General features: G+C 35.9%; 1 long non-coding RNA gene across 2 annotated transcripts; it reads right to left on the bottom strand.

Moving 5' to 3' along the window:
- Window positions 1–5,626: 5,626 nt before the first annotated feature.
- On the bottom strand, window positions 5,627–9,975 carry LOC140178948 (uncharacterized). 2 transcript variants are annotated; one of them, XR_011872062.1, is made up of 3 exons: window positions 8,966–9,975; window positions 8,728–8,836; window positions 5,627–5,838 (listed from the first exon to the last, which is right to left on the bottom strand). It is a non-coding gene; the product is annotated as an uncharacterized lncRNA (long non-coding RNA). The 2 variants fall into 2 exon arrangements; XR_011872061.1 differs by having other exon boundaries at window positions 8,728–8,880; window positions 8,966–9,970.
- Between the last annotated feature and the right edge of the window lie 4,316 nt (window positions 9,976–14,291).

Here is a 14,291-nt window from a genome sequence, read left to right as displayed (position 1 = left end):
GCTTCAAACTGAATCTTCATACCTGTGTCACTGAAAGGGTGAAAGATTTTGGGGGTGAGAACAAACCACACGTTCTCAGTAGGGAATGGGAATGCCGTAAAAGTAATGATTAACATGCAAATAATTAACTTTGCTTAATAAACCCTCTTCGTCAAACCCTTTGAAATAATTTTTAGTCTTACTTTAGATAAATAATTACTTTCTTTAAATTCCTAAACCCAAAACAGATCTCAATCACAAAATTTGTCATATCAAATATCTTTCAGCCACATAATTGATCCTCAGTCACAACAAACAATTATTAATCATCTCTATACATTCACAGACTACTAGCACAATAAGAAACTCAATTCAACACACAAACAAATCACAATATAACAAGCAACACAATCACAGAGAAGTAATACAAGCAAACACAACCAAATACAAATGCACAACTACTATGATGCATGTCTGTCCTAAGCAGGCCATGAGCTCACGTGTCGGTTTACACCCTGCATCCCGACATTACCTAGGAACAAGTCCCAGATATGGCTTCCCTTTGTGTCCTTAGTGCATATGTGTCGGTGGTAAGAATACCACTCCTTCGTGACTACCGGCAGTCGGCGCAAAGCCCGACCCCATAATATACACACAAGGGGAAACAGTGATCCTCAGTTCGTGGGCGTCCCCGAGATCATTTCACAAACAAAACAGAGATCTTCAGTTCGTGGGTTATACCCGAGATCAATTCACAGCAAACAATGATCTTCAGTTCATAGGCTATACCCGAGATCAACATACAACAATTCATGGGTTATTCCCGTAATCAATGATTATCAGTCCGTGGGTTTTTCCCGCATATAAAACAAATAACAATCTATAGGTTTTCCCCGAGATCAATGATCATTCAGTTCGTGGGTACTTCCCGATTTTAACCAATTATCAATTCGTGGGCTTTTCCCCGTAGTTAAACAACTAACAGTTCGTGGGGTTTTTCCGCCTTTTATCACTTTTCATTATCCTTTCTAAAACGCAACAATCCACATATCAATTCGTCATTCTCTTTTTCCCTTCGAGTTCTTAACATTTTTCTTTAAACCTTTCTTAACTTTCCCAGAAATTTATCCATAAAAATCTTAACCATCAAGCCAGTCATAATCTCTACTTTAGCAATCTTGACTCAAGCCAACTTTAAAACTATTTTTCAGTTTGGTTTTCTATCGAAAGACTCAAGAAAAATCATTTATTTTAAATTCATTAAACACTTTTCAAAACATAACCTCTCTTTGGAAATAATCTAACAGAACTTTTTCTCAAGTTCACTAACTTCACAAAGATTCAAAAATCATCTCTCTTACTATTCAAATTCAAATATTATTATTTCACCAAATTTCTAAAAAGGTAATCCTTTATTTCAAGCCCAAAACATAACTCTTTCTATATTGAATCAAATTCAAAACATAATTTCTTTCTTAAATAATTCAAGTTCGAAACGTAATTCCTTTCCTTGGTAAATTGAACTTAAAATATTTTAATTCTTTTCTAAACTAAATAAAGATCAAGTAATATAATTTTCCAAATTCAAAGCTTCTAAAATAACTTTTCAAATGAAACCTCAGATTTTTATAAAATTTTGGCAGCACCTCCCCTAAAACTCGGACTTAACCACCCTTACGGGTTCCCTCTTTCTCCACAAATCACCAGCCCTTTTCTCAACAATTTTCAAACGGGCAATTCTCAATCAACCAGACATTCACAATTCATAATAATTAGCAAGTCAATTATACTCCACAATTCCAACTAATCCATCAATCCAACTCCAATCTCATCAATTCACAACTAAATTCATAAGTCACAAAATCCTTTCAAATTAAACTCAATCAATTCTCCATCCGTTCATTAGCAATTATCATAACAGATTCTCAATAATTATCTCATCATAATTCAGTTTAAGAACTAACATCCTTTCATCAATTAAAATCAGAATTTCATCCAGTCATCATTTATTTTAAAATTAAACCAGTCTAACTTTAAAAACTCATAACTAATTTTCCAAAACCATTCTTCAATCAGTCACCAACCAAATCCACTACTGTTACAATATATCAAATAACCAGCACATCATTCAATTCAATATAAACCTGTCAAAGATCATAATTTCAGTCAATTTGCAACAATCAAGCAAACCAGCCTATGGCAACCAGCTCAACATAATCAAATAAGAGGATTCTCAGTAATTCCAAACAATCAGAAAATCGGTAACAGTTACAGCCTCAAATCAAAATCAATATCATCAATTAATCACTTACAACCATGAAACCGGCCACAATCACAGCCAAGTCAGAATCAATAAATCATGACATAGAAAATTAGTGTAACCATTACAAAACTATTTATATACTCTTAAAATTTACTATATTATTTCAAAAAATCAGGTTCTCAACACAGTTTAATCCTTTAAGTTCTAATCCTTCAATAACCACCAAAATGAATTTCAGCCAGTCACAAGTCAAATTCACAGCCATTCATATATATCAGATAACTAAAACCAACAATAAGCACTTATCCTCAATAATTAGAATATAACCACATCTCAACCAATTTAGCATAATCACCTAAAATCAGAATTTTCAACAATTACATCAAAATCAGAAAACCATTATCAATCATAGCCTCAACCAGAATTAATCTTATCAATTAATCTATCACTCACAACAAGAACACCCAATGATATTCACAGCCACACTCTAAAATCAATAAATTAGTTGAAATACTAGAAAATCATCTCAATACCAAACTTAATCCAAATTTCACAATCTCAAATCAATCAAGCTTATTTCTATCAATTAATCATAATTATGAATTATTTGCAATTACTCACTAAACCTCATTGGCATTCATAAGTTAAAACTGTTAATTTCAAATAAAATCCCCTACCTCAATTAGTCGGAATCGTATTATTTAACGTAACAATTTCCTTTATCCCCAATTTGTGGCAGGTAGTCATTCTAATACAACTGGAACAGCAGCGGCATCACCCACAACTCAAGTAGCAGCAATAGCAATTTTTGGAAGGGAATTTAATAGAGGCTGAAGCAAACACAAGGGTAAAACAGAACAGATCATCAAAGGAGCAGTAATCAGAATATTGATTGTAGAACAAAACCTATCTTACCAAAAAAAATACGAGAATGGAGCAGCAGCTCTGGTACTCAAAAAAATAGAAACCAGAGAGTAGGGCATACGTCTTAGCAGCAGCAGCACCAATCCAATCGGTTAGAACAACAAGGACACCAACGAAGTAAGAACGACAAAACAAAAGAGAAGCAGAACAAAATCGAGAATATCAGAGGAAAATACAGGATTGTTACAGAGTAACTGGGGTTCAGAGGTAGTGGTTCTCATGGCTATGACTTAACTGACTTACCATGAACGACGATGGCGACCAGGAGTTCCGGCGATAGCGGCGGCAGAGGAACAGTTCCTCCCCCGTGCGTCTCCTTTCTCACACGTCTCGTCCTCCTCTGGCTCTCCCTCTCTCCAACGATGATGACTACTCCACTCTCCTCCACGGCGGCGCCGAAGCTCAGGACGGCAACGTGAGCTCAGGCTTCATAGACGAGACAGCGGTGATGGCAGCTCTTCCCTCTAACCTCCATTGCATCTCCCTCTCAACGCCTCTCCCTCATCCCTGTTCAACTGGCACCAGAGCGGACTCCACGGAACGGCGGCGACAGGCGGAGCACGAACAGCGACGGCGACGGGAGGCACAGCGAAGTCTTCTTCCTCCTGCTCTTGGCTCGGGCCCGTCTCCATCCTCTGGTTCCTTTCGTGACGGTCTGACTAAAACGGCGATGGAGGCACGACGAAGGCACAGCGGCGCTACTCGAAGCTCTATGGATGGTGGAAACAAATCCCTCAGCAGCAGCGATCCTGGCTCGGTAACTGCACTCTCTGTTGATCTCTTCCTCCCTCAAACGTGGCTACGACAGCGACGGCGGCACCCAACCCGCCGGCGCCGTCCTCTTCTCCTTCTTCCTCTCTTGTCCGTGTGTGAGTTTGAGTGAGGCTGAGGGTGTTACACTGAAGAGGGTGAAAGAGGGGTGGGGGTGCGGCTGAGACAAAGGGAAGCTAGGGTTAGGGTTCCTCAATTTGGGAATTAGGGTTTCTGATTCAATTTGGAAAGTTGGGGTTAGAAATTAGGAATTTTATAAAAGAATATGGATAGATATGGATAGATATTTTGATAAAATTAGAGGGTAGAGTAATTTTAAAATCAAATGTACTCTATTAAAAATATTTAGAAACATTACTTATCAACATATTGCTAAGTTCAATCAATTATTTCTAATTTAAAATATAAAATGAACATATTAATCATATTTTTATAAAATATAGTTTTAAACTCAATATTAATTATTCAAATCAAATGGTATAATTTTTCATTATTTTTCTATCACCGGAACATTAATTTCAAATTGTAAAATAACTAATAATAAAAATTGTACAAAAATATTAATTGACTTAAACTTAAAGTTTTTATAAATATCAATCTAATCATTTTTAATAAAATCATTTTCTAGGAGTTCAAATTAATAACATAATTTATTCAAAATAGAATTAAATTATACAGTTCTTCTTATTTTTCAATTATCAAAATTATAATTTTAATTATACTAAATATCTAACAAAGATTATATAAAAATTCTAATTAATTTAAACTTCAATTATCATGAAACTCTATTTAATTACCTTTAGTAAAATAATTTTCTTAAAATAGGATTATCAACAAATATAATAAATCACAAATAACTAATCATTTGATTTTCAAAAACTAGGGTTGTTACATTCTACCCACCTTAGAAAATTTTTCACCCTCGAAAATTGTTAGAATAAAATAAGTTCAAACTGAAATCAAAGAAAGCAGAATATATGGACAGAAATATAGGCATTGTCAAAGATGAAAATTCAAAGAGTTACGTAAGAAATCAGATTCATAGGCAAGCAAAGGTATACAAGATCGACAAAGTATGGTTGGTAAGCAAGCAAATCACATTCTAAGAAGGAAATTCAAACCAGAGAATTCCAATGAAAGCAACGAAGAAAAAGATGGCACGAGTTTGCGTGGCACGAATAAAGATTACACGTCAAAACGAAGCTAACTTTATAACTTCTAACGCTCCCAAACCCCGTTAATCGCATTACTTATAACTTCTATTTTGTCTATGATAACCTATTAGTGTTCCCATATACATAAATCATTAGGATTAAGTTGGCCAGACCTAATACCATGAAGTATGAAATGGTAACCTAACAGCATTAATCATCAGACAGTTATGCATATAAAACACAAACTCTTGTTATCAGAACAAGTCACAAAGCATGACAGACACTCAGAGTATGCAGTGAAGCATAGTCAGTCCATTCCCAAGGATCTAACAGGAACGAACTGCTCTGATACCATATTGTAACGACCCAACTTCCAATACGTCATGATCGTACCAAAAGTAAGGCGTTACTGACTTGTTTTCCTTATTAACTATTTACTATTAAGCCTTTAGTTCGATATAGCGATTCAATTTTATAGAAAATACCAGAAATTTTTGTTTTTATTAATTAAAATCATATAGCAAACATCACCAAGTAATAATAATCACATAATTATTAATAATAGTAATATTATACAAAAGAATTTAAATAAAATTCAGGTACAACTCCTATCCCTCTGCATAAAATAAAAACCTTAAGCAGTAAGGGCGAGGGAATTCTATGAAAGATTCTCAAGTCATAAACTTAACTCATAAATAAATTCTAGAATCGCCCGCAGCTTCAAACTGAATCTTCGTACCTGTGTCACTGAAAGGGTGAAAGATTTTGGGGGTGAGAACAAACCACACGTTCTCAGTAGGGAACGGGAATGCCGTAAAAGTAATGATTAACATGCAAATTATTAACTTTGCTTAATAAACCCTCTTCGTCAAACCCTTTGAAATACTTTTTAGTCTTACTTTAGATAAATAATTACTTTCTTTAAATTCCTAAACCCAAAATAGATCTCAATCACAAAATTTGTCATATCAAATATCTTTCAGCCACATAATTGATTCCCAGTCACAACAAACAATTATTAATCATCTCTATACATTCACAGACTACTAGCACAAGAAGAAACTCAATTCAACACACAAATAAATCACAATATAACAAGCAACACAATCACAGAGAAGTAATACAAGCAAACATAACCAAATGCAAATGCACAACTACTATGTTGCATGTCTGTCCTAAGCAGGCCATGAGCTAACGTGTCGGTTTACACCCTGCAGCCCGACATTACCTAGGAACAAGTCCCAGATATGGCTTCCCTTTGTGTCTTTAGTGCATATGTGTCGGTGGTAAGAATACCACTCCTTCGTGACTACCGGCAGTCGGCGCAAAGCCCGACCCCATAATATACACACAAGAGGAAACAGTGATCCTCAGTTCGTGGGCATCCCCGAGATCATTTCACAAACAAAACAGAGATCTTCAGTTCGTGGGTTATACCCGAGATCAATTCACAGCAAACAGTGATCTTCAGTTCATAGGCTATACCCGAGATCAACATACAACAATTCATGGGTTATTCCCGTAATCATTGATTATCAGTCCGTGGATTTTTCCCGCATATAAAACAAATAACAATCTATAGGTTTTCCCCGAGATCAATGATCATTCAGTTCGTGGGTACCACCCGATTTTAACCAATTATCAATTCGTGGGCTTTTCCCCGTAGTTAAACAACTAACAGTTCGTGGGGTTTTTTCGCCTTTTATCACTTTTCATTATCCTTCCTAAAACGCAACAATCCACATATCAATTCGTTATTCTCTTTTTCCCTTTGAGTTCTTAACATTTTTCTTTAAGCCTTTCTTAACTTTCCCAGGCATTTATCCATAAAAATCTTAACCATCAAGCCAGTCATAATCTCTACTTTAGCAATCTTGACTCAAGCCAACTTTAAAACTATTTTTCAGTTTGGTTTTCTATCGAAAGACTCAAGAAAAATCATTTATTTTAAATTCATTAAACACTTTTCAAAACATAACCTCTCTTTGGAAATAATCTAATAGAACTTTTTCTCAAGTTCACTAACTTCACAAAGATTCAAAAATCATCTCTCTTACTATTCAAATTCAAATATTATTATTTCACCAAATTTCTAAAAAGGTTATCCTTTATTTCAAGCCCAAAACATAACTCTTTCTATATTGAATCAAATTCAAAATATAATTTCTTTCTTAAATAATTCAAGTTCGAAACATAATTCCTTTCCTTGGTAAATTGAACTCAAAATATTTTAATTCTTTTCTAAACTAAATAAAGCTCAAGTAATATAATTTTCCAAATTCAAAGCTTCTAAAATAACTTTTCAAATGAAACCTCAGATTTTTATAAAATTTTGGCAGCACCTCCCCTAAAACTCGGACTTAACCATCCTTACGGGTTCCCTCTTTCTCCACAAATCACCAGCCCTTTTCTCAACAATTTTCAAACGGGCAATTCTCAATCAACCAAACATTCACAATTCATAATAATTAGCCAGTCAATCATACTCCACAATTCCAACTAATCCATCAATCCAACTCCAATCTCATCAATTCACAACTAAATTCATAAGTCACAAAATCCTTTCAAATTAAACTCAATCAATTCTCCATCCGTTCATTAGCAATTATCATAACAGATTCTCAATAATTATCTCATCATAATTCAGTTTAAGAACTAACATCCTTTCATCAATTAAAATCAGAATTTCATCCAGTCATCATTTATTTTAAAATTAAACCAGTCTAACTTTAAAAACTCATAACTAATTTTCCAAAACCATTCTTCAATCAGTCACCAACCAAATCCACTACCGTTACAATATATCAAATAACCAGCACATCATTCAATTCAATATAAATCCGTCAAAGATCATAATTTCAGTCAATTTGCAACCATCAAGCAAACCAGCCTATGGCAACCAGCTCAACATAATCAAATAACAGGATTCTTAGTAATTCCAAACAATCAGAAAATCGGTAACAGTTACAGCTTCAAATCAAAATCAATATAATCAATTAATCACCTACAACCATGAAACCGGCCACAATCACAGCCAAGTCAGAATCAATAAATCATGACACAGAAAATTAGTCTAACCATTACAAAATTATTTATATACTCTTAAAATTTACTATATTATTTCCAAAAATCAGGTTCTCAAGACAGTTTAATCCTTTAAGTTCTAATCCTTCAATAACCACCAAAATGAATTTCAGCCAGTCACAAGTCAAATTCACAGCCATTCATATATATCAGATAACTAAAACCAACAGTAAGCACTTATCCTCAATAATTAGAATATAACCACATCTCAACCAATTTAGCATAATCACCTAAAATCAGAATTTTCAACAATTACATCAAAATCAGAAAACCAATATCAATCATAGCCTCAACCAGAATTAATCTTATCAATTAATCTATCACTCACAACAAGAACACCCAATGATATTCACAGCCACACTCTAAAATCAATAAATTAGTTGAAATACTAGAAAATCATCTCAATACCAAACTTAATCCAAATTTCACAATCTCAAATCAATCAAGCTTATTTCTATCAATTAATCATAATTATGAATTATTTGCAATTACTCACTAAACCTCATTGGCATTCATAAGTTAAAACTGTTAATTTCAAATAAAATCCCCTACCTCAATTAGCCGGAATCGTATTATTTAACGTAACAATTTCCTTTATCCCCAATTTGTGGCAGGTAGTCATTCCAATACAACTGGAACGGCAGCGGCATCACCTACAACTCTAGTAGCAGCAATAGCAATTTTTGGAAGGGAATTTAATAGAGGCTGAAGCAAACACAAGGGTAAAACAGAACAGATCATCAAAGGAGCAGTAATCAGAATATTGATTGTAGAACAAAACCTATCTTACCAAAAGAAATACGGGAATGGAGCAGCAGCTCTGGTACTCAGAAAAATAGAAACCAGAGAGCAGGGCATACGTCTTAGCAGCAGCAGCACCAATCCAATCGGTTAGAACAACAAGGACACCAATGAAGTAAGAACGACAAAACAAAAGAGAAGCAGAACAGAGTTGAGAATATCAGAGGAAAATACAGGATTGTTATAGAGCAACTGGGGTTCAGAGGTAGTGGTTCGCATGGCTATGACTTAACTGACTTTCCATGAACGACGACGGCGACCAGGAGTTCCGGCGATAGCGGCGGCAGAGGAACAGTTCCTCCCCTATGCGTCTCCTTTCTCACACGTCTCGTCCTCCTCTGACTCTCCCTCTCTCCAACGACGATGACTACTCCACTCTCCTCCACGGCGGCACCGAAGATCAGGACGGCAACACCAGCTCGGGCTTCATAGACGGGATGGCGGTGATGGCAGCTCTTCCCTCTGACCTCTATTGTATCTCCCTCTCGACGCCTCTCCCTCATCCCTGTTCAACCGGCACCAGGGCGGACTCCACGGAACGGCGGCGACTGGCGGAGCACGAACAGCGACGGCGATGGGAGGCACAGCAACGTCTTCTTCCTCCTGCTCTTGGCTCGGGCCGGTCTCCATCCTCTGGTTTCTTTCGCAACGGTCTGACATAAACGGCGATGGAGGCGCGACGAAGGCACAACGGTGCTACTCGAAGCTCTATGGACGGCGGCGACAAAGCCCTCAGCAGCAGCGATCCTGGCTCAGCAACTGCACTCTCTGTTGATCTCTTCCTCCCTCAAACGTGGCTACGACAGTGACGGCGGCACCCAACCCGCCGGCGTCGTCCTCTTCTCCTTCTTCCTCTCTTGTCCGTGTGTGAGTTTGAGTGAGGCTGAGGGTGTTACACTGAAGAGGGTGAAAGAGGGGTGGGGGTGTGGCTGAGGCAAAGGGAAGCTAGGGTTAGGGTTCCTCAATTTGGGAATTAGGGTTTCTGATTCAATTTGGGAAGTTGGGGTTAGAAATTAGGAATTCTATAAAAGAATATGGATAGATATGGATAGATATTTTGATAAAATTAGAGGGTAGAGTAATTTTAAAATCAAATGTACTCTATTAAAAATATTTAGAAACATTAATTAGCGGAAAATTGTCGATTAAAAATTTAATATAGAAATAACGTTGCAAGTACAGTTCTTAACCGACAAAAATACCGCTTATGAATTTAGAAAGGGTTGTCACAATTTAAGAATAAAATACTTGGAGTGGAAATCCCAGGTCGTCTCCCAACGAGTTGACAAAAGAGTGCTATTTTATTAGTCAGGAATTTTTCCGAGAGATTTTAGAGTTGGAGAACGGGAAATTAAATGATTGTAAATTAAAGCAATGAAAATTAGCAAGAGAATTTATATAATCAAAATAAAATCCTTGACTGGGAGAAGATTAATTGGAAGTTCTATCCTTGTTGAATTTTTCCAAGTGTAATAGTATGAGGTTGTTGTTTTTACTTAGTTAACCTTTACTGAATAAAGGAAAGTCAAGTAATTGAGCTAACTCTGATTCACAAGTCCTAATCCTCTCCTATGGAAGGATTAGCGTTAGTGAATAGAGAGTTAGCCAACAACTTCCAATTAAAATTGATACTTGAGTATTCCAACTCAAGGGTCTCCTTTTAATCAACTCCCAAGTCAAGTTGGGAGTCTACTCCATTAACATGAATGCCATTTTCATAAAAGATAAAAGGGAAAGAAAAGAAGACATGGAAATTCAAATAAAATAATAGAAGAAAATTAATTAAAGCTAAAAATTAGTTCTTTGCATTAATAAATTCCAAAATCAAAGATATCCATTTGTAAATCTGAACAGGGTAAATGGGTGATTAAAATAGTAAGGAAATAAGGAAACGAACTAGAATTATGGAAACTTCAACAGAGGTAGTAACTCTTCTCAATATCCAAATCAAAAGCATAAAACTCTAAAACTATGAATGTGAAGAACCCTAGAGGAAGTAGTGTTTTCTCTCTAAGATTCAAAACTAAAAACTAAAAACTGTGCAAATGAGAATGTGTTGTGTTTTTTTACTGACAAATATTGGAAATTTGGGTGCTTACTCATATGAAATCAGAAAAAATCATATGCATTGATATATTATGTTTTCATTTATGATTAAAAAAAGAGAAAAGAAAATAAATAAATGAATAGGGGATAAAATCACCCCAATGCTAAGTTCAATAAAAAGATCAATGCACATGTGATGGAATTAAAAATTGATGCATGAGTATGTGAAATATACAAAAGTGGGATTTTTGGGTAGCTAGGCATAATTTTAGAATTATATAGAGTATGTGTGTGTGTTAGGTGAGAATTTAGGTTAGTCAAAGATTCAAAGTATAACTCACTTGGCCATACATGTATCCTCACCTTTACCTTAGCCCCATTACAACCTTAAAAAGCCCTCATGATGTTTGCATTTGTACATTAAATATTTGTTGATTTTTTAGATGAAGAACAAAGTTTTAGAAAGAATGACTAGAGGAGATTAGAGTGAATTAACCCTAGACACTTGAGCGATTAGAGTGCATATACACTTCCAGTGAGGGTTCAACGCTTGATTCTGTGTTTCCGGCTTTCATGAGCTATCTTCTTACAAGTTTACTTGTCTCTTATTGTGTGATTTGAATTAGTGGAATCTGATTTATGTTTGTCTTGGAGAATTTGTTTACTTTTAACCAAGTAGGTAGAAGTATTTTTTCATTTAGTTGCATTCATATAGATAGGTTGCATTTCATAAGTTTTACCATTCCTCTTCACTCCTTTATAGCTTCTCTTGAGCTTAGCATGAGAACAGGCTAATGTTTAAGTGTGGGGAGATTGATAAACCCCATTTTTAAGGTTTATCTTGTGCTTAATTAAGTGGATTTTATCCACTATTCTCACACTTATTCATAGAATTCGCATGTTTTACATTTTCCTTCCTAATTTTGTGCTTTGATTGAAAACATGCTTCTTTAGCCTTAAAATTGCTAATTATTAATCCTCTTTTATTACCATTCGATGTCTTGATATGTGTGTTACACGATTTCAGGGTTTATAGGGCAAGAATGGCTTAGAGGATGGAAAGGAAGCATGCAAAAGTGGAAGGAATGCAAGAAATTGAAGGAATTGCTAAGCTGTCATGCCTGACCTCTTCGTACTAAATCAATCATAACTTGAGCAATAGAGGTCCAAATGAGGCGGTTCTAGTTGTGTTGGAAAGCTAATATCCAGGGCTTCAAAATAATATGCAATTTTTCATATTTTTCATGAAGTTAGGTGATGCACACGCATGGGGCACGCATACGCGTGACCTTGCAAAAGTTCATCCATGCGTACGTGTACGCGTGACAGAGCCACGTGCTGGACGTATCAGAACTCGTTGGGGGCAATTTCTGGGCTATTTTTGGCCCAGTTTTAAGCCCAAAAAACACAGATTAGATGCTGCAGAGTGGGGGAATCACATTCATTCATTCAAATAACTTTCATTCGCATAATTTTCGGTTTTAGATGTAGTTTTCTAGAGAGAGAGGCTCTCTCCTCTCTCTAGGTCTTAGGGTTCTTAGGTTTAATTATTCCCAATTTCAGATTTCTATCTTAGTTTAATTAGTTTCTCTTCTACTTTTATTTGTCTTAGCATTCTAGTCTATTTGATTCCCTTGTTGATTACTTTATGTTGCCAATTTAGTTTATGAATTCTCATGTTAGATTTGATTCTCTATTTAATGCAATTTGAGGTATTTGATATTTATAATTGCTTTCTTCTATTTGTGTTATTGATACTTACAATTGGTTGTTTGGATTTTATTATCTCTTATTGCTTTTCTATGCTTTTATGTTGTGCCTTCTAAGTGTTTGATAAAATGCTTGGTTGGATTTTAGCATAGATTTCACTTCTTTTGGCTTTGGTTGAGTAATTAGAGACTCTTGAGTTATCAAACTCCTTTGTTGATTGATAATTGAAAGTTGCTAGTTGATTTGGATCCCTCTAAAGCTAGTCTTTCCTTAGGAGTTGACTAGGACTTGAAAAATCAAATTGATTCGTCCACTTGATTTTCCTTCATAGTTAGAGGTTAACTAAGTGGGAGAAATGAACAATTGATGTCACAATTGATAAGGATAGCTAGGATAGAACTTCTAATTCTCATACCTTGCCAAGAGCTTTCTTAGTTATTAGTTTACTTTCTTGTCATTTACATTCCTTGTACAACCTTTCAAAAAAAAACCCAAAAAGATACTTTTCCATAACCAATAATAACATACTTCCCTACAGTTCCTTGAGAGACGACCCGAGGTTTGAATACCTCGGTTATTATTTTTATAGGGGTTTGTTACTTGTGAGAACTTAATTTTTGTATGAAAGGATTCTTTGTTGGTTTAGAAACTATACTAACAACGAGAATTTATTCTTAAATTCTAAACCGTCAAAAATTCATTCATCAGACGCCCATTGGGGGCCTCCTTCCTGGTGTTCAACGCTAGGCCTCTACCTCCTTTAGGGTGTTGAATGCCCAGCCTCTGCTCCCTAGCTGGCGTTCAATGCCAGCAATGCTGCTCTTCTTGGGCGTTGAACTGAACGGCCATTAGGGATACCCTATGTGGTGTTCAACGCTAGCTTGGCTACTCTTTTTGGGCATTGAACGCACACTCTTGCCACCTTATCTGGTGTTCAACGCCAGCAAGGGGCCTATTCCAAGGTGTTCTATTTCCAGTTCTGAATGTCTCTGTTTCTGTTCTAACTACTGCACATGAAAGGAACAAATATGAAAATTAAACTGCCCTAACTTAGATAAACTTAAAGAAAAATAAAAATAACTTTAATTATTGATGGGTTGCCTCCCAACAAGCGCTTCTTTAACGTCACTAGCTTGACGGTTAACTCCTTACGGAGATGGATAGAGGCTAAAAATTTTTCCCCTTACAGTGAACTTCTTGCCTGTGCTCTCATGGATGAGTTCCACATGTTCTAGAAATAGGATCCTATTCACTATGTGTGGAATGATTGGATTGTTAGTGAAGACAACTCCCATACCTGGTGAGAGGCCTTCACTGGGGATCTTTTTGTCCCTCCAACCTTTAGGTACTATCTTCTTAGTACCAGTGTTTTCAATGCTTGATGATGGCCACCCAACACCAAACTTAGAATTGGTGTCTGGGGGTTCTGTATAGCTTTGCTCTGAGGGTGAGGGTTGGAATACTAAGTGTTGCATAATTGTCTCTCTTTTGTTAGAGGGAGAGTTAGGGTTAGGTATCTTGAATAAGATACAATCCTCATGCAATTGCAGGACTAGCTC

This window comes from Arachis hypogaea, chromosome 15 (genome assembly GCF_003086295.3).
Source record: "Arachis hypogaea cultivar Tifrunner chromosome 15, arahy.Tifrunner.gnm2.J5K5, whole genome shotgun sequence".
Classification (NCBI taxonomy): Eukaryota; Viridiplantae; Streptophyta; class Magnoliopsida; order Fabales; family Fabaceae; genus Arachis; species Arachis hypogaea.
The sequence above is the reverse complement of the archived record's forward strand: the minus strand, read 5'-3'. Positions and strand labels throughout refer to the sequence as shown.